The following is a 17,888-nucleotide window of genomic DNA, read 5'->3' as shown; positions in this document are numbered from 1 at the left end:
ATCAATCACTGATTTGAAAAGTCTACAAAAAGCAGCTTGAAGAGTACAAGATCAAAGGTCAAGATTAACTGACAAAGAAAAGTCACAGACATGCACGATTTGCAAAGATACACTAAGCCAGAAATAGAAAGCTTTAGTTAACTTAAAGTAGGGTTTAGTACATGCTATTTCATGTTGTGTAAAACCTGTGTTTATTATTCTATAAAGTAAACACTGGATGCTTTGTTGTAGATGTAACAAAATAGATCTAGAAAATCTTGTAACTCTCAAGAGAGAAGCTGAGTTCTTAACACACCAAGAACCCAGAAATTTGTAGCAAAATACTAGCTTGATTTTTATATAAAATTAAGTGAGTTTTGAAATATTGTGTGCACTGTCTTTAGTTCAGTTAGCATAATATTGTTACATTTCTTATCTGCTTTGTTCACCAAGTTTAAGTAAATCAAAAAGTCATTAAAATTGTCTAAAAAACATTCACCCCCTATGTGTTTTATTCATTACCTAATAAGTGGTATCAGAGCAAAATCTGAAAGCAAATAGATTAAAGATCTTGGAAGAACGAATACACAGAAGCTTAGCAGTATTAAAATTCCTACCTTTGACAAATCTAACTACAAACTATGGAAAAAGAAAATATTGTTGTTCATCAGGATGGCCAATCCATTATACATTCAGATGCTCAGGAATGTGCCTTTCACCCCCATGGTAAGAGTTGAGGAATCTACAGATAGAGATATGGTCATTCCAGCAAATTATGCTCCTAAAGATCCTTCAGAATATACTGAACCTGAAAAAGAAAAAGTCTCTCTGGATAGTGGCTTGCAGCTGATCTTGATAGAGTCACTTGAAAATGTAATGTACAATAACATTATCAACTATTACACAACCAAACAGATCTGGGAGAAAATAGAGATCTTATGTGAAGGAACATAGGAGTTTAGGTCAAACCAAAGGAGGATTCTGGTTTCTCAGTATGAGGGGTTTATGTCTAAACCAAAATAAGGAATCACTGAAGTTTTTGAAAGGTTCAATAAATTGATAAATGACTTGCAGCTACATAATAAATATTATGAAGCCGAGGAGGTTAACCTAAAATTCCTTCTAGCTCTTCCTGACCATCTTGAACCGAAAATATCAGCTATTAGAGAAGGAAGAGATTTAAGCAGAATGACTTTGGAAGTTCTATATGGAATCTTGAAAACTTATGAACTTGAAATGCTGCAAAGGAAGTCATTGAAAGCACACCATGGTCATGTTGTTGATGGATCAAGTGCTTTGATTGTGAATGACAGAGAAGAAAGTGAAGATGAACAAGATGATCAAGTTCCAGTTGTTCAAGCTATGGAACAAAAGAACAAAGGACCTCAGAATCAAGTTGTTTTGGAGCTGAAGGAAGATGAATATTACACCTTGGATGAGCTAGATGAAGTGGACCAATCTATGGCTTACTTGGCTAGGAAATTCTCCAACATAAGAGTCAAGAAGCCAAGGTTCTTCAAGAGCAAGGGACAATCTTCCAACAGCAATAATTGGAAACCAAAAGCTCAGTACAATTCAGTTAGCAAAGGAGGGTACAAAACTAGATCTGTGGATAGATCAAAGATAAGGTGCTTCAATTGTGATGAGTTGGGTCACTTTGCTACTGAATGTAGAAAGCCTAAAAAGGTGAAGAAAGATAAAGCTTATCTTGAGCTGAAAGCAAAGTATGAAGCTCTCTTGAAGAAGCAGTCTGGAAAAGCTTATATTGCAGAAGAAAAGAGTTAGGATGATACTGATGTTAATGATGAGAATGAAGAGGTTGGAAACTATGCACTTATAGCTTTTGAGCATGGAGAAATATCCACTTAAAAATCAAAGGTACCAACTCTAACCACTATTGATTTAAATGCTAGTCAATATACGGAGACTGTGGAAAAGATGAGTGTGGAGATGTTTCATATACACTAGCTTAGTAGAAGCTACTAAGGAAGTTAGTAGGCTAACAAAAGCTAATGAGAAGCTTGAGAGTGAGAAGCAAAAGATGGATCTACTATTTGTGGAGCTTGAGTCAGTCAAGCAAGAAAATGAATATTTGAAAAACAAGTTGAAGTGTGCCAATGAGATTGAAGTTATGTTAAGAGAAAAGATTGAAAATAATGAGGTGAAACTAAAATCATTCAGGAATGCATCTGAGTTGGTTATCCAGTACCATGAAAAGAACAAACCATGTGCTAACATAGCTATTGGTCTTGATTATGATGCTTTGAACAACAACAAGAAAGATGTTTGTGGTAAAGGAAAAGCAACAGAAAATGAAAATGTCCCAGCTATGCTGAGAAAGGTTGGTACACCTATGTTCAGAGCATGTGAAATAGATTTCAGTGAAGAAGAGTTGATCATAAAGCAAGAAATTGCTGATGGAGACAATGAGAAGAAAAATGTAGAAATAACTCCAACTTCCAAAACTGAAAAGAAGCTCATGGTCAACCAAGATTTCAAGACACCTGTCAAGGAAGTAAAAATTGAAGATGCAAGAAAGAAAAAGAAGAATAGAAATGGGAAGATTGGGATAAACAAGAGCAACAATTTTGCTTATGTTGCAGATGCTCCAAGAAAACAATGTAAAAAATGTGTCTCTGTGAATCATCTAACTCACCTTTATAAAAAGGTTATTAGTAAGCCAGGAGTGGGAGCATGCAAGTATAATGAAGCAAAAACTGAAGATCCCTACTCATTTTGTGACAAGTTTGATTGCATACCTTGCAACATGAAAGTAATGACAAGTTGCCACAAGCCGAGAGTTGATCTTAAGGAAATCAGTATTGGGTCCTCAGCTAAAAAGGACAATGCACATCATTTAATGAATTATATTCTTTCTGAATTATCAAACTTTACCTCTATCAAATCTGTTAACAAGAGAATAGTACCCAACACTGCTTGGGTTGATAAACACACCTAAAACTCATTGTGTGCAGGGTGTAATAACCCCAAAATTTTTCAACTTTTTGTAACCCTTGTGAATAGTGTTTTAGCTGAATGAGAAAACTTTTCACGCCACACTATGTAGGGGTTCTGTTATGGATATTCTGGGATTTTATTAGTACTATATGAAGTATATAAGTGTATGTAAATATCGTCAGAACCCAATTCCGAACACTTTGGTTTTTCCCGGAAATCCACAAGATACGGAGAGAATTGAGTATAAGGTAACAGGATAAAAAGGATTATAATAGAGGATCATAAAAAGGAATATAATGTATTGAGAAAGGTCAAGGGAACCTAAGTAATAAGATCCCGGGTATGATCCTTCAAACGATAAACGAGAACGAAAGTTAAGCGAACCGTACAACAGATCAGCGGTCATTAGGCAAACGATTAGGAAGCTAATCAAAAGGGATTAAGGGGAGTGATGTCATCCAACCAATAGAAAGAAGACAAGGAAGGGAGGATGACATCATAAGGGTGACATAAGCATGACATGGAAGGAAGGAGGTGTGGTTGATTTAGGACCACACAAATTCAAGGACAAGGTGGTAATTTGCTAAATCAAAAACAAAACCAAGCCAACCAACTAGCAAATCATTTCATCAAAAAATCAACCAAGGCTTTGTTCTTCATTTGTTGCTCTCGGCTTTCTTCATTTTCCAAGGCATAAATTTTCAAAAATCAAGATCCAAGCATCCTTAATTGGTAAGAAAATTCCCTAACCATCTTTATGCTTAGTAATGGCTATATCATAAGTTTAAGCCATTAATTCTTGCTCTAGCTTCTTCATTTAATCAATGAAGAAGACAATGAATAGTGTTTTCAAGCTTTTTTACTTGAACTTTTCTTGTTTTTCTTGAAGATCCAAGCTTTCCTAAGGCTTCTCCAAGCTTCTTAAGGCTTCCTAGCTCAACCCACCACTTCAAGGAAGGTATACCATTTTCAAACCCTAGGTTCATATATATTATAAGGTGATTTTGATGAGTAGGATGTTATTGTAGTTGTTGTTATGATTAGAGTTTGAGATTTGGAATGGTAGTGAAATGAAATGGTAATTTTGTGGTTTTGATTTAAAGAAACTTAAGAATGATTAAAGTAAAGTTTAAGCATAAGTGTGAATGGTTAAATTGAATTGGTTGGGGTTGTTATGATGTGATAAGGATGGGTGTTTGTTGTGTGTTGGATTTGAGGATGGTTTGTGTTGATTGTGGGTAGTTTAAAAATGGGAAATCGCGTAAACATAGCCGTCGTAACGTCCGATTTTCTTTGGACTGTTTTTGTGCATAGCATTAGGACCCGAGAACCCCCTGCTAAATTGTGACCACTGCCATGTTTAGATAGCTCATGTTACGAGCTTCGTTTTGATATGTAGTTCGTCCGATTCCGATTTACGGTTTAGGAGAAACGACCGTTTCAAGTAACGGCGTTTCACGAACGAAACTTTTTCCCTCGCCTTACTTTGGAATGTAGGTTAAAGACCAAAAAGGATTAATTAATGTGTGAAACATTTATGGTAAGTGTGTTAGGCAGTTGGTAAGTCATTCGCGAAGGAATCGCTTTAAAACTCGTAAAGGTTAAATTATTAAAAATGGTGGAGCCGAGGGTACCCGAGTGACTTAAGCGAATCGGTGAGCGTAAAACAAGCGTTAGAGTCTAAGTTAGTTAAAGTATAGATTTACAAGTGATTTTGGTTTAATTCCAACTTACTTGTTGTTTATAGGTTACCAGACTCGCCCCGAGCCTTTCTCACCCCCAAGTCGCTCAGGCAAGTATTCTATCCGATACACTGTTGTTGTGATGTAAATGTATGTATATGCATTATCTTGTGATATTGCATGATTGCTATTTAGCAAATGTTGCGATATATTGTAGCATGTGATATGGTATATATGCATGCCTGTTTTATATTCTTGAGATATATATCTGTTGGTATTTGATAATACCTATGCTAGAGGATAGTTGTATCTTGCATATACCCTTAGTATAGGGACCCAAGGGTGAAAATATTTTCTAAAACCGGGAGTCGAGGATCCCGAGTAGATTTTATATGGATATGGATATATATATATATATATATATTTATATATATATATATGGTTATAGTTTTCCAAACTATTAATCGAATAAGGTTTATTCGATAACTTTAAACTTCATTTTATTGTTGAATATTATTTGAATATTCATTCGAGGACTTATGACTCCTTTTATTTTATTTATTGAATATTATTTGAATATTCATTTGAGGATGTATGACTCCTTTATTTTATTTAATGAATATTATTTATAATATTCATTCGAGGTATTATGACTCAGCTTATATTATTTATTGAATATTATTTGAATATTCATTCGAGGACTTATGACTCCTTTTATTTTATTTATTGAATATTATTTGAATATTCATTTGAGGATGTATGACTCCTTTATTTTATTTAATGAATATTATTTATAATATTCATTCGAGGTATTATGACTCAGTTTATATTATTTAATGAATATTTTTGAATATTCATTTGAGGATCTATGACTCCGATTATTTGTTGAGATTTGTTCTTTATGTTATTAAAGAATAAGGTGTAAATAATCAAACTTATTTTCGATTATTCAAATAAAGATAATACTTTCATATAAGTATATCTTGGGTTATTTAATACTCGTTTCAAGTATAAATTTAATACTTCTACTTCAATCATTTTTATAAAGATTATTCTTTATGGGAATATTATTTAATTAATAATATTCAGATATTTTCTAATATTCTGGGGACTGATTTACTTCATTAAATCAGTCTTACTCCAAACACTCTTTAAAGTGTTTTCGAGTCTTCAAAATGATTTTTAAAAGTCAGAGCGGATCCCAAAACTCATTTTTATATTTAAGATCTTCCTTTTTAAAGGGGATTTAAATACTCGCTCAAAAACCTGGGGAGTCCGGCTCTGTGGTGTATTTTATATTCGCAACAAGGTTGCAGATTTGGTAAATGAATTGATTACTTGCCCAACGTTCGGGAAGTAAGCCCCTCTCATTGAGTCGGCATAAGCGACAGGCCGAGGTACGGTCTATTATTGTGTAAGTGGCTCAGTGGGAGTCCATCAAATGCATAGGTGGCTGAGTGGCAGTCCAGCATAGGTCTTAATTATGACCAGGGTGATGACCAGTGGGGAATTCGTCCATCTACTAGTAGAAAAGGTTACTTATTGGTATCTTTGCCTGATCAGCAGGATATCGGGTTTATGCCAAAATTCTTTTCCTTTCCAAAATTCATTGGATGTTTCGAACTCTGTTCATACTTCACATAACAGAGGTTCCAGGAAATGTTTTCGGGATATATATATATGTGGATATGTATATATCAGGACTAAATAAAGTATCTCATAACTTTTTCATTCAATAATATTTCAAAGATTGAATCTATTCAAGTCTTAACTTGTGATCTCATCTATGGGATGTTTTCTTAAAACTTATAATACTTTGAACGGTGGCAGTTCAAGTAACTTTATATGATATAAGTGTGATGTAGTATTGGTAACTTCATTCCTTGTTTTTACTTATATCTAGCAAGTAATTATCTTGCATATGATAGAGATGCTATTAAGTATCCATTTAGATACTTATATTATTGTTACCACTATATATATTATCTTGCGAGCTGTAAGGCTCACTCTTGCTTTATTTCTTCATCACACAACAACAGTTAGGAGAGATGGCCAGACTCCAGCAGACCCAGCGCAAGCGCGTGGGAAGCGTCCCGCGTCTTCCCGCTGATATTGTAGCTGCTATAGCTGCAGAGGTAGATCCATTGTAGTTTAGACCATCTACTTTTGAGAATCCAATTATGTATAATTATAACTTATGGCAGATAATGGCAATTAACTGTAAATTATCAAGTAATCATTTTGGGTTGTAATAATTTTAAATTGTGGATTCAAAGACTTGTACTTATTTCAATTTCATCTCTGAGACTATAACGAGTTGTGGTGTGTGTTAGTGTGGGGTCACAGCATGAGGGTAATTATTATTAATCAAGTAAAGTGATATTGTGGAAAGAAAGACCGTGACAACCCGGATTCCCGACCCCGGATCTGGGGGTGTTACAGAAATGGTATCAGAGCTAAGCGTTATAAACCTCAGAGATGATGCGACGATAAAATAATAAACTCACAAAGATAATAAGAACTCTTGCCAAGTTCATGGTCGGACTACTTAAAGTAGTGCTGACAGTTAAAACCCTTACGGGAACCCTTATAAGTATCATTATAGTAACTTAGCTCGTTTAATGTGTAGGCGCCTGAGATGGAGGACCCTGAGATGTACGAGCGTGAGCATGATGAGGCATTGCTGGATGTTGAGGATCAGGAGGAGCCTGAGATGGAGGAGGATGAGGAGGACCCCCCAGAGGAGCCTGAGACGGAGGTCATTGCTGTTTCAGATGAGGAGGACCCCTCAGAGGAGTCAGAGACAGAGGTTATTGCTATTCCAGATGAGGAGGACCCGGATGAGGTCCCAGTAGCTGAGGAGCGTGTTGGATCTATGGTAGTGTATGCTGGTATCCCTTTACCCACACTTCCGGTGGTCAGAGCCCCTACCCCTCCACCACTATCTTGGATTCCTGATGATGACAGCTCAGAGACCCATACTTCCGAGCCTAGGCAGACCGAGGAGGCACCCTCAGCGGCTCCGGATTCACCACCTCTTGACCCTGCCCAGAGGCAGTCTTCGTTAGCTCATGGATATGTTCAGGATGTTTTGAGGACCCGAGTGGCTGTTGCCGAGGCCCGACTGGATGAGGCCAGGAGGGAGTTGGATGCGGAGAGGGCGGGTAGGCGTACCCGAGCTTATGAGACCAGGGCTTCTATACCCCGATCCTTGAGGAGGGAACTTACGGGGATAGAGCTCACGTCCCGAGCGAGACTCAGATCTCTCCAGGGGGACAGGCATGGTAGGATCTCCAGGCGGCAGGCCGACTATATCTTCCGTCGTGCGATGGAAAGGGTTTGGGAGCTGACCCGTTCCGGTGTGTGATTCAGGATTGATGATGGAATAGTCTAGTTGTCTAGTTAGCCGAGGCCTTAGTAAGAGCCAATTTTCCGGGATAGTTGACTTGTATATAGCATCCCTTTTTTCTGACTAGACAGATAGACTCTTGTGTATCACTTTTGGGACAGATGACTGTAGCACTGTTGTACTTTTGACCAGATCGAACTATGTATTCTCGCATTATGTATATATTTGTTTCCTTTCAGTTCAGTTCCATAGTGACGGGATCACTGTTTTATTATTATTATTACTGCACTTCGTATTAGAACTTTCTTAAAATAATAGAATTGCGATATACGTTCTCCCCATTATAAGAGCTGTGCAAGGCACAATGTTGTATATGATTGTGACCTAACGTTGAATTTTTCCCAATAATTGTTTTTATTATTATCAGAATCATGCCGCCAAGAAAGATTGGAACTAGGGCGAACCCTGGGTCTGAGGACCAGGGAAGCCATAATCAGGACAATAGAAACCAAGATCACAGTGAAGAGGAAGATGAGGATTATGTGGAACAGGATGACTCCCTGTATGAAGAGGAAGAGGAAACGTATGATGTTGAGGGATTCGAGGTAGAGGCTGAAGAAGGAGAAACCGAGGTTGAGCAACCAGTACCAAACCCAGGCATGGATCCCATGAGCCAGTTCATGCAACTCCTAAGACAGAATTTGGAACGTCAACCCAACCCACCCCCTCAAGGAAGTAACAATGCAGTGGCAAACTCTTTCAGGGCTTTTAAGTCCCTTAAGCCCCCTGAGTTCCACGGATCAGCCGACCCAGTTGAGGCAAGGGCATGGTTAAAGGAAATGGAGAAATCTTTTGAGATTTTGAGTATCAATGAGGCACAGAAAACTGTATTTGCTACCTACCTTCTGAAAGGAGAAGCTAACTACTGGTGGGAGGCCAAGAAAAACATGGAGACAGATGCTATTATAACCTGGGAGAGATTTAGTCAGTTGTTTCTGGGAAAGTATTTCCCGAGGTTTATGGAAAACCAGATGGAGCTCAAGTTCTTGGAGCTAAAGCAGAATGATTTGTCTGTAGCAGAGTACGAAGCGAAATTTACTGAATTATCAAGGTTTGTGCCGGAGTTTGTGAGCACTGAGGAAAAGAAAGCTAGGAGGTTTCAGCAGGGACTGAAACCATGGATTCAGAATAGGGTGGCAATCCTTGAGCTTACGGACTATGCCACTCTGGTGCAAAAAGCAACGATTGTAGAAGTCGGAAGTGAACAGATGCAGAAGGAAAGAGAGAAGAAAGGAATAAAGAGGAAAAGTATGAGCATGGGTGGAGGTTCCGCAGGAAGGAACTTCCCAACTAGGTTTAATCGAGGAGCAGTGTCCCTGCCAGGAAGGAACACTGGGTTTAAGCGACCAATGAGTGTGAGTGTGAGCCAGGGCGGCCAGAAGTCAAGAATGTCCTATTCCAACCAGTCTCGACCCCCATTGCCAGCCTGTAACAGATGTGGAAGGAACCACACTGGGGAGTGTAAGGAAAGGCCAGTAACCTGTTTTAAGTGCGGTCGGGAAGGCCACTATTCAACTAGGTGCCCATCATCAACCCCTGCCGTTGTTCCAACCACCAATTGTCACCAGTGTGGACGCCAGGGTCATTGGAAGAAGGATTGCCCAATGAACAAACCAGCAGCTTCGGGAGCAAGCAGGGCTGCTTCTAATAAGCCACCTACTGCGAGGACTTTCAACATGACAGTCCAGGATGCTATGAAAGATTCAGATGTGATAGCAGGTACCCTTTCTCTAAATTCAGTCAGTGCAATTGTTTTATTTGATTCGGGAGCAACTAAATCTTTTATATCAAAGGACTTTGCGCGTAAGTTAAGACTTAAGGCTAAACCTTTGATAGAACCCTTACAAGTAGAAATAGCCAATCATGAAATTATTCCTGTTAACCAGATTCACCCCGCCTGCGAGATAGGCATAGGGGAGCAATCTTTCAGTGTTGATCTGATTCCTTTTAAATTAGGGGAGTTTGATGTGATTTTGGGAATGGACTGGCTATCTAGCAACGATGCTCAGATAGACTGTAAAGGGAAGAAAGTTAAGTTAAATATCCCCGGGAAGAAAGAAGTTATATTTAGAGGAAAGAGGCAGACGCAGAAATTTTTGACTATGGCTCAGGCCAAAAGGATGCTACGAAAAGGAAGTGAGGCTTACCTAGCCTATGTGGTGGACACACAGAAGGAGGTGCCCAACTTACAAGATATTCCAGTAGTCAACGAATTTGAAGATGTATTCCCCCAAGACCTTCCGGGATTACCACCCGATAGAGTGATTGAATTTGCTATTGAGTTGGCCCCAGGGACGGCGCCAGTTTCAAAAGCACCTTACCGGTTAGCCCCGTTAGAAATGAAGGAATTAGCTATCCAATTGCAGGAACTCTTGGATAAGGGTATGATAAGACCCAGTGTGTCTCCGTGGGGAGCACCAGTTTTATTTGTTAAGAAGAAAGATGGGAGCATGAGGTTGTGCATAGACTATCGAGAGTTGAACAAGCTAACCATAAAGAACAGGTACCCATTACCTAGAATAGACGATCTGTTCGACCAGCTAAAGGATGCTGTTTATTTTTCCAAGATTGACCTGAGAACTGGATATCACCAACTAAAGATTAAGCCCGAAGATATTTCCAAGACAGCATTCCGTACCAGGTATGGGCATTATGAGTTCTTGGTGATGTCCTTTGGATTAACCAACGCCCCAGCGGCCTTCATGGATTTAATGAATAGAGTATTTAAGAAGTACTTGGACAAGTGTGTGATAGTTTTTATCGATGATATTTTGATCTACTCAAGGACTAAGGCAGAACATGCAGAGCATTTGAGGATAGCTCTAGGAATACTCAGAGAGGAGCAGTTATATGCCAAATTCTCGAAGTGTGAATTCTGGCGGAATGAAGTACAGTTTTTAGGACATGTGATCAATAAAGAAGGAGTATTGGTCGACCCCTCCAAGATAGAGGCAGTCTCAAATTGGGAAAGGCCAACCACACCCACAGAGGTGAGGAGTTTCATAGGATTGGCCGGCTACTATCGTAGATTTGTGCAGGACTTTGCGAAGATCGCAGCCCCTTTGACACGACTTACTCGTAAGACAGAGAAGTTTGAATGGACGGAGAAATGCGAGAACAGTTTTCAGGAATTAAAGAAAAGGTTGATAACGGCTCCGGTATTGGCATTGCCGGATGGAAAAGGAGATTTTGTGATATATAGTGACGCGTCGCACAAAGGATTAGGATGTGTGCTTATGCAGCACGGTAAAGTTATCGCGTATGCGTCGAGACAATTGAAGGAATACGAGGTTAGATATCCTACTCATGACCTTGAGCTCGCGGCAATAGTATTTGCTTTAAAAATTTGGAGGCACTACTTGTATGGAGAGAAGTGCGAGATTTTCACAGACCATAAGAGCCTCAAGTACATATTTACGCAGAAAGAGCTCAACATGCGCCAGAGGAGATGGTTAGAACTAATCAAGGACTACGATTGTGAGATTCTCTATCATCCAGGGAAAGCCAATGTGGTGGCTGATGCCCTTAGTAGAAAGGAAAGACTCAGAATGATAACGACTTCGGAAGAATTGATAAAGGATTTTGAGAAAATGGAAATAGAGGTAAAGGTAACCGGAACCGGAACTGAAAAGCTTTTTGAGATCTCAATGCAGCCAGAATTATTGGAAAAGATCAGATTGTGCCAAGAGAAAATAATGAATGAAGACAGAAAGTCAATGACTGGAGAGGAGATCCATACTGAGAAAGATGATAAAGGGATAATGAGGTATTCCTACCGAATTTGGGTTCCGAATGTTCAAGAACTTAAAGATGAGATTTTGGATGAAAGCCATAGTTCAAGGTATTCCATTCACCCAGGAAGTACCAAGATGTATAGGGATTTGAAGGAATATTACTGGTGGCCCAACATGAAGAGGGACGTAGCAGAATGGGTGAACAAGTGTTTGACTTGCCAAAGAGTAAAGGCAGAGCACCAGAGACCCAGTGGACTTTTGCGACCCCTGGAGATTCCCGAATGGAAATGGGAACAGATAGCGATGGATTTTGTTGTAGGCTTACCAAGGACGAAAGCCAATCACGACGCTATTTGGGTAATTATAGACCGACTGACAAAGTCAGCTCATTTCATTCCTATCAACGAGAGATACACAGTCAATAGACTGGTGGACATTTACCTTAAGGAAATAGTGACGCGACATGGAGTCCCAGCGTCCATTGTCTCAGACCGAGACCCAAGGTTCAACTCCAGATTTTGGAGGAGCTTTCAGGAATGTGCGGGGACCAAGTTAAATATGAGTACCGCGTACCATCCCCAGACGGATGGACAGAGTGAAAGGACCATCCAGACACTAGAGGATATGTTGAGAGTCTGTGCAATAGACCTTAAAGGAAGTTGGGATGATCACCTGCCGTTGATCGAGTTTTCTTATAACAATAGCTTTCATGCTAGCATCGGGATGCCGCCTTATGAGGCCTTGTACGGAAGAAGGTGTCGATCTCCCTTATACTGGGATGAAGTAGGAGAGCGGAAGATGCTCGGACCCGAAGTGGTCCAAAGGACCAAAGATATAGTGGATCTTATCAGAGGGCGACTTGTAGCAGCCCAAGACAGACAGAAGAAATATGCAGACCTAGCCCGAAAGAACAAGGAATATGAAGTAGGGGACTTAGTACTGTTGAAAGTATCCCCTTGGAAGGGATTAATGAGGTTCGGAAAGAAAGGAAAACTAAGCCCAAGATACATTGGACCTTTTGAGATATTAAGACGGATTGGAAAGTTAGCTTACGAGCTAGCCCTACCCCCTAATTTGCAACAAGTTCATAATGTGTTCCATGTGTCAATGCTAAGGAGGTATCATCGGGATGCCAGGCACATAGTGGAGTACGAGCAGGTGGATATGCAGCCAGATCTAACTTACGTGGAGAAGCCAGTAAGGATCATGGATACGAAGGAGCAGGTGCTTCGGAACAAAGTGATCAAGCTAGTCAGAGTACTATGGCAGAATCATAATGTGGAAGAATCGACTTGAGAACTAGAGAGCGCAATGCTAGAAAAGTACCCCCAATTGTTTTCTGTTTGATTCCGGGACGGAATCCTTTTAAGGAGGGGAGACTGTAATAACCCCAAAATTTTTCAACTTTTTGTAACCCTTGTGAATAGTGTTTTAGCTGAATGAGAAAACTTTTCACGCCACACTATGTAGGGGTTCTGTTATGGATATTCTGGGATTTTATTAGTACTATATGAAGTATATAAGTGTATGTAAATATCGTCAGAACCCAATTCCGAACACTTTGGTTTTTCCCGGAAATCCACAAGATACGGAGAGAATTGAGTATAAGGTAACAGGATAAAAAGGATTATAATAGAGGATCATAAAAAGGAATATAATGTATTGAGAAAGGTCAAGGGAACCTAAGTAATAAGATCCCGGGTATGATCCTTCAAACGATAAACGAGAACGAAAGTTAAGCGAACCGTACAACAGATCAGCGGTCATTAGGCAAACGATTAGGAAGCTAATCAAAAGGGATTAAGGGGAGTGATGTCATCCAACCAATAGAAAGAAGACAAGGAAGGGAGGATGACATCATAAGGGTGACATAAGCATGACATGGAAGGAAGGAGGTGTGGTTGATTTAGGACCACACAAATTCAAGGACAAGGTGGTAATTTGCTAAATCAAAAACAAAACCAAGCCAACCAACTAGCAAATCATTTCATCAAAAAATCAACCAAGGCTTTGTTCTTCATTTGTTGCTCTCGGCTTTCTTCATTTTCCAAGGCATAAATTTTCAAAAATCAAGATCCAAGCATCCTTAATTGGTAAGAAAATTCCCTAACCATCTTTATGCTTAGTAATGGCTATATCATAAGTTTAAGCCATTAATTCTTGCTCTAGCTTCTTCATTTAATCAATGAAGAAGACAATGAATAGTGTTTTCAAGCTTTTTTACTTGAACTTTTCTTGTTTTTCTTGAAGATCCAAGCTTTCCTAAGGCTTCTCCAAGCTTCTTAAGGCTTCCTAGCTCAACCCACCACTTCAAGGAAGGTATACCATTTTCAAACCCTAGGTTCATATATATTATAAGGTGATTTTGATGAGTAGGATGTTATTGTAGTTGTTGTTATGATTAGAGTTTGAGATTTGGAATGGTAGTGAAATGAAATGGTAATTTTGTGGTTTTGATTTAAAGAAACTTAAGAATGATTAAAGTAAAGTTTAAGCATAAGTGTGAATGGTTAAATTGAATTGGTTGGGGTTGTTATGATGTGATAAGGATGGGTGTTTGTTGTGTGTTGGATTTGAGGATGGTTTGTGTTGATTGTGGGTAGTTTAAAAATGGGAAATCGCGTAAACATAGCCGTCGTAACGTCCGATTTTCTTTGGACTGTTTTTGTGCATAGCATTAGGACCCGAGAACCCCCTGCTAAATTGTGACCACTGCCATGTTTAGATAGCTCATGTTACGAGCTTCGTTTTGATATGTAGTTCGTCCGATTCCGATTTACGGTTTAGGAGAAACGACCGTTTCAAGTAACGGCGTTCACGAACGAAACTTTTTCCCTCGCCTTACTTTGGAATGTAGGTTAAAGACCAAAAAGGATTAATTAATGTGTGAAACATTTATGGTAAGTGTGTTAGGCAGTTGGTAAGTCATTCGCGAAGGAATCGCTTTAAAACTCGTAAAGGTTAAATTATTAAAAATGGTGGAGCCGAGGGTACCCGAGTGACTTAAGCGAATCGGTGAGCGTAAAACAAGCGTTAGAGTCTAAGTTAGTTAAAGTATAGATTTACAAGTGATTTTGGTTTAATTCCAACTTACTTGTTGTTTATAGGTTACCAGACTCGCCCCGAGCCTTTCTCACCCCCAAGTCGCTCAGGCAAGTATTCTATCCGATACACTGTTGTTGTGATGTAAATGTATGTATATGCATTATCTTGTGATATTGCATGATTGCTATTTAGCAAATGTTGCGATATATTGTAGCATGTGATATGGTATATATGCATGCCTGTTTTATATTCTTGAGATATATATCTGTTGGTATTTGATAATACCTATGCTAGAGGATAGTTGTATCTTGCATATACCCTTAGTATAGGGACCCAAGGGTGAAAATATTTTCTAAAACCGGGAGTCGAGGATCCCGAGTAGATTTTATATGGATATGGATATATATATATATATATATTTATATATATATATATGGTTATAGTTTTCCAAACTATTAATCGAATAAGGTTTATTCGATAACTTTAAACTTCATTTTATTGTTGAATATTATTTGAATATTCATTCGAGGACTTATGACTCCTTTTATTTTATTTATTGAATATTATTTGAATATTCATTTGAGGATGTATGACTCCTTTATTTTATTTAATGAATATTATTTATAATATTCATTCGAGGTATTATGACTCAGCTTATATTATTTATTGAATATTATTTGAATATTCATTCGAGGACTTATGACTCCTTTTATTTTATTTATTGAATATTATTTGAATATTCATTTGAGGATGTATGACTCCTTTATTTTATTTAATGAATATTATTTATAATATTCATTCGAGGTATTATGACTCAGTTTATATTATTTAATGAATATTTTTGAATATTCATTTGAGGATCTATGACTCCGATTATTTGTTGAGATTTGTTCTTTATGTTATTAAAGAATAAGGTGTAAATAATCAAACTTATTTTCGATTATTCAAATAAAGATAATACTTTCATATAAGTATATCTTGGGTTATTTAATACTCGTTTCAAGTATAAATTTAATACTTCTACTTCAATCATTTTTATAAAGATTATTCTTTATGGGAATATTATTTAATTAATAATATTCAGATATTTTCTAATATTCTGGGGACTGATTTACTTCATTATATCAGTCTTACTCCAAACACTCTTTAAAGTGTTTTCGAGTCTTCAAAATGATTTTTAAAAGTCAGAGCGGATCCCAAAACTCATTTTTATATTTAAGATCTTCCTTTTTAAAGGGGATTTAAATACTCGCTCAAAAACCTGGGGAGTCCGGCTCTGTGGTGTATTTTATATTCGCAACAAGGTTGCAGATTTGGTAAATGAATTGATTACTTGCCCAACGTTCGGGAAGTAAGCCCCTCTCATTGAGTCGGCATAAGCGACAGGCCGAGGTACGGTCTATTATTGTGTAAGTGGCTCAGTGGGAGTCCATCAAATGCATAGGTGGCTGAGTGGCAGTCCAGCATAGGTCTTAATTATGACCAGGGTGATGACCAGTGGGGAATTCGTCCATCTACTAGTAGAAAAGGTTACTTATTGGTATCTTTGCCTGATCAGCAGGATATCGGGTTTATGCCAAAATTCTTTTCCTTTCCAAAATTCATTGGATGTTTCGAACTCTGTTCATACTTCACATAACAGAGGTTCCAGGAAATGTTTTCGGGATATATATATATGTGGATATGTATATATATCAGGACTAAATAAAGTATCTCATAACTTTTTCATTCAATAATATTTCAAAGATTGAATCTATTCAAGTCTTAACTTGTGATCTCATCTATGGGATGTTTTCTTAAAACTTATAATACTTTGAACGGTGGCAGTTCAAGTAACTTTATATGATATAAGTGTGATGTAGTATTGGTAACTTCATTCCTTGTTTTTACTTATATCTAGCAAGTAATTATCTTGCATATGATAGAGATGCTATTAAGTATCCATTTAGATACTTATATTATTGTTACCACTATATATATTATCTTGCGAGCTGTAAGGCTCACTCTTGCTTTATTTCTTCATCACACAACAACAGTTAGGAGAGATGGCCAGACTCCAGCAGACCCAGCGCAAGCGCGTGGGAAGCGTCCCGCGTCTTCCCGCTGATATTGTAGCTGCTATAGCTGCAGAGGTAGATCCATTGTAGTTTAGACCATCTACTTTTGAGAATCCAATTATGTATAATTATAACTTGTGGCAGATAATGGCAATTAACTGTAAATTATCAAGTAATCATTTTGGGTTGTAATAATTTTAAATTGTGGATTCAAAGACTTGTACTTATTTCAATTTCATCTCTGAGACTATAACGAGTTGTGGTGTGTGTTAGTGTGGGGTCACAGCATGAGGGTAATTATTATTAATCAAGTAAAGTGATATTGTGGAAAGAAAGACCGTGACAACCCGGATTCCCGACCCCGGATCTGGGGGTGTTACACAGGGCAAAGGAAAGAAAGTCATATGGATCATAGACAGTGGATGCTAAAGATATATGAAAGGTGATATGGCCCTGCTATCATAGTTTGAGGAGAAGGCTGGCCCATTAGTGACTTTTGGAGACAACAACAAAGGTTTCACAATGGGATATGGCAAATTGATTTCTGTAAATGTTGTTATTGAAGATGTAGCACTGGTAGCTGGTCTTGAAGTGAATCTCCTTAGTGTTAGTCAATTTGCAGACAAAGGATTCAAGGTCTCATTTGATAAAAGAGAATGCATTTTTATCAGCAAAAAGACTGGTGAAGTTGCTCTAAAAGGAGCAAGGAAAGGAAACTTATTTGTTGCAGACTTGGACTCAGCAAATGAGGATGGAATTTGTTACTTCTACACCAAGGCATTTGTAGAGCATAGCAAGTTATTGCATAAGAAACTGTCTCACTTCAATTTCAAGGCAATCAATACTCTAGTCAAAAAGGAGTTGGTGAGAGACATGCCTAATCTAGAATTTGCTCAAGATGAAGTTTGTGATGCTTGTCAAAAAGGAAAAATGAAGAGATCAAATCACAAGAGTAAAACTGTAAATTCTATAAGTGCACCTTTGCAACTTATTCACATGGATTTATATGGACCAGTTAATGTCC

Source organism: Apium graveolens, chromosome 10 (assembly GCF_009905375.1).
Source record: "Apium graveolens cultivar Ventura chromosome 10, ASM990537v1, whole genome shotgun sequence".
Classification (NCBI taxonomy): Eukaryota; Viridiplantae; Streptophyta; class Magnoliopsida; order Apiales; family Apiaceae; genus Apium; species Apium graveolens.
This window is presented reverse-complemented; position numbering follows the sequence as displayed.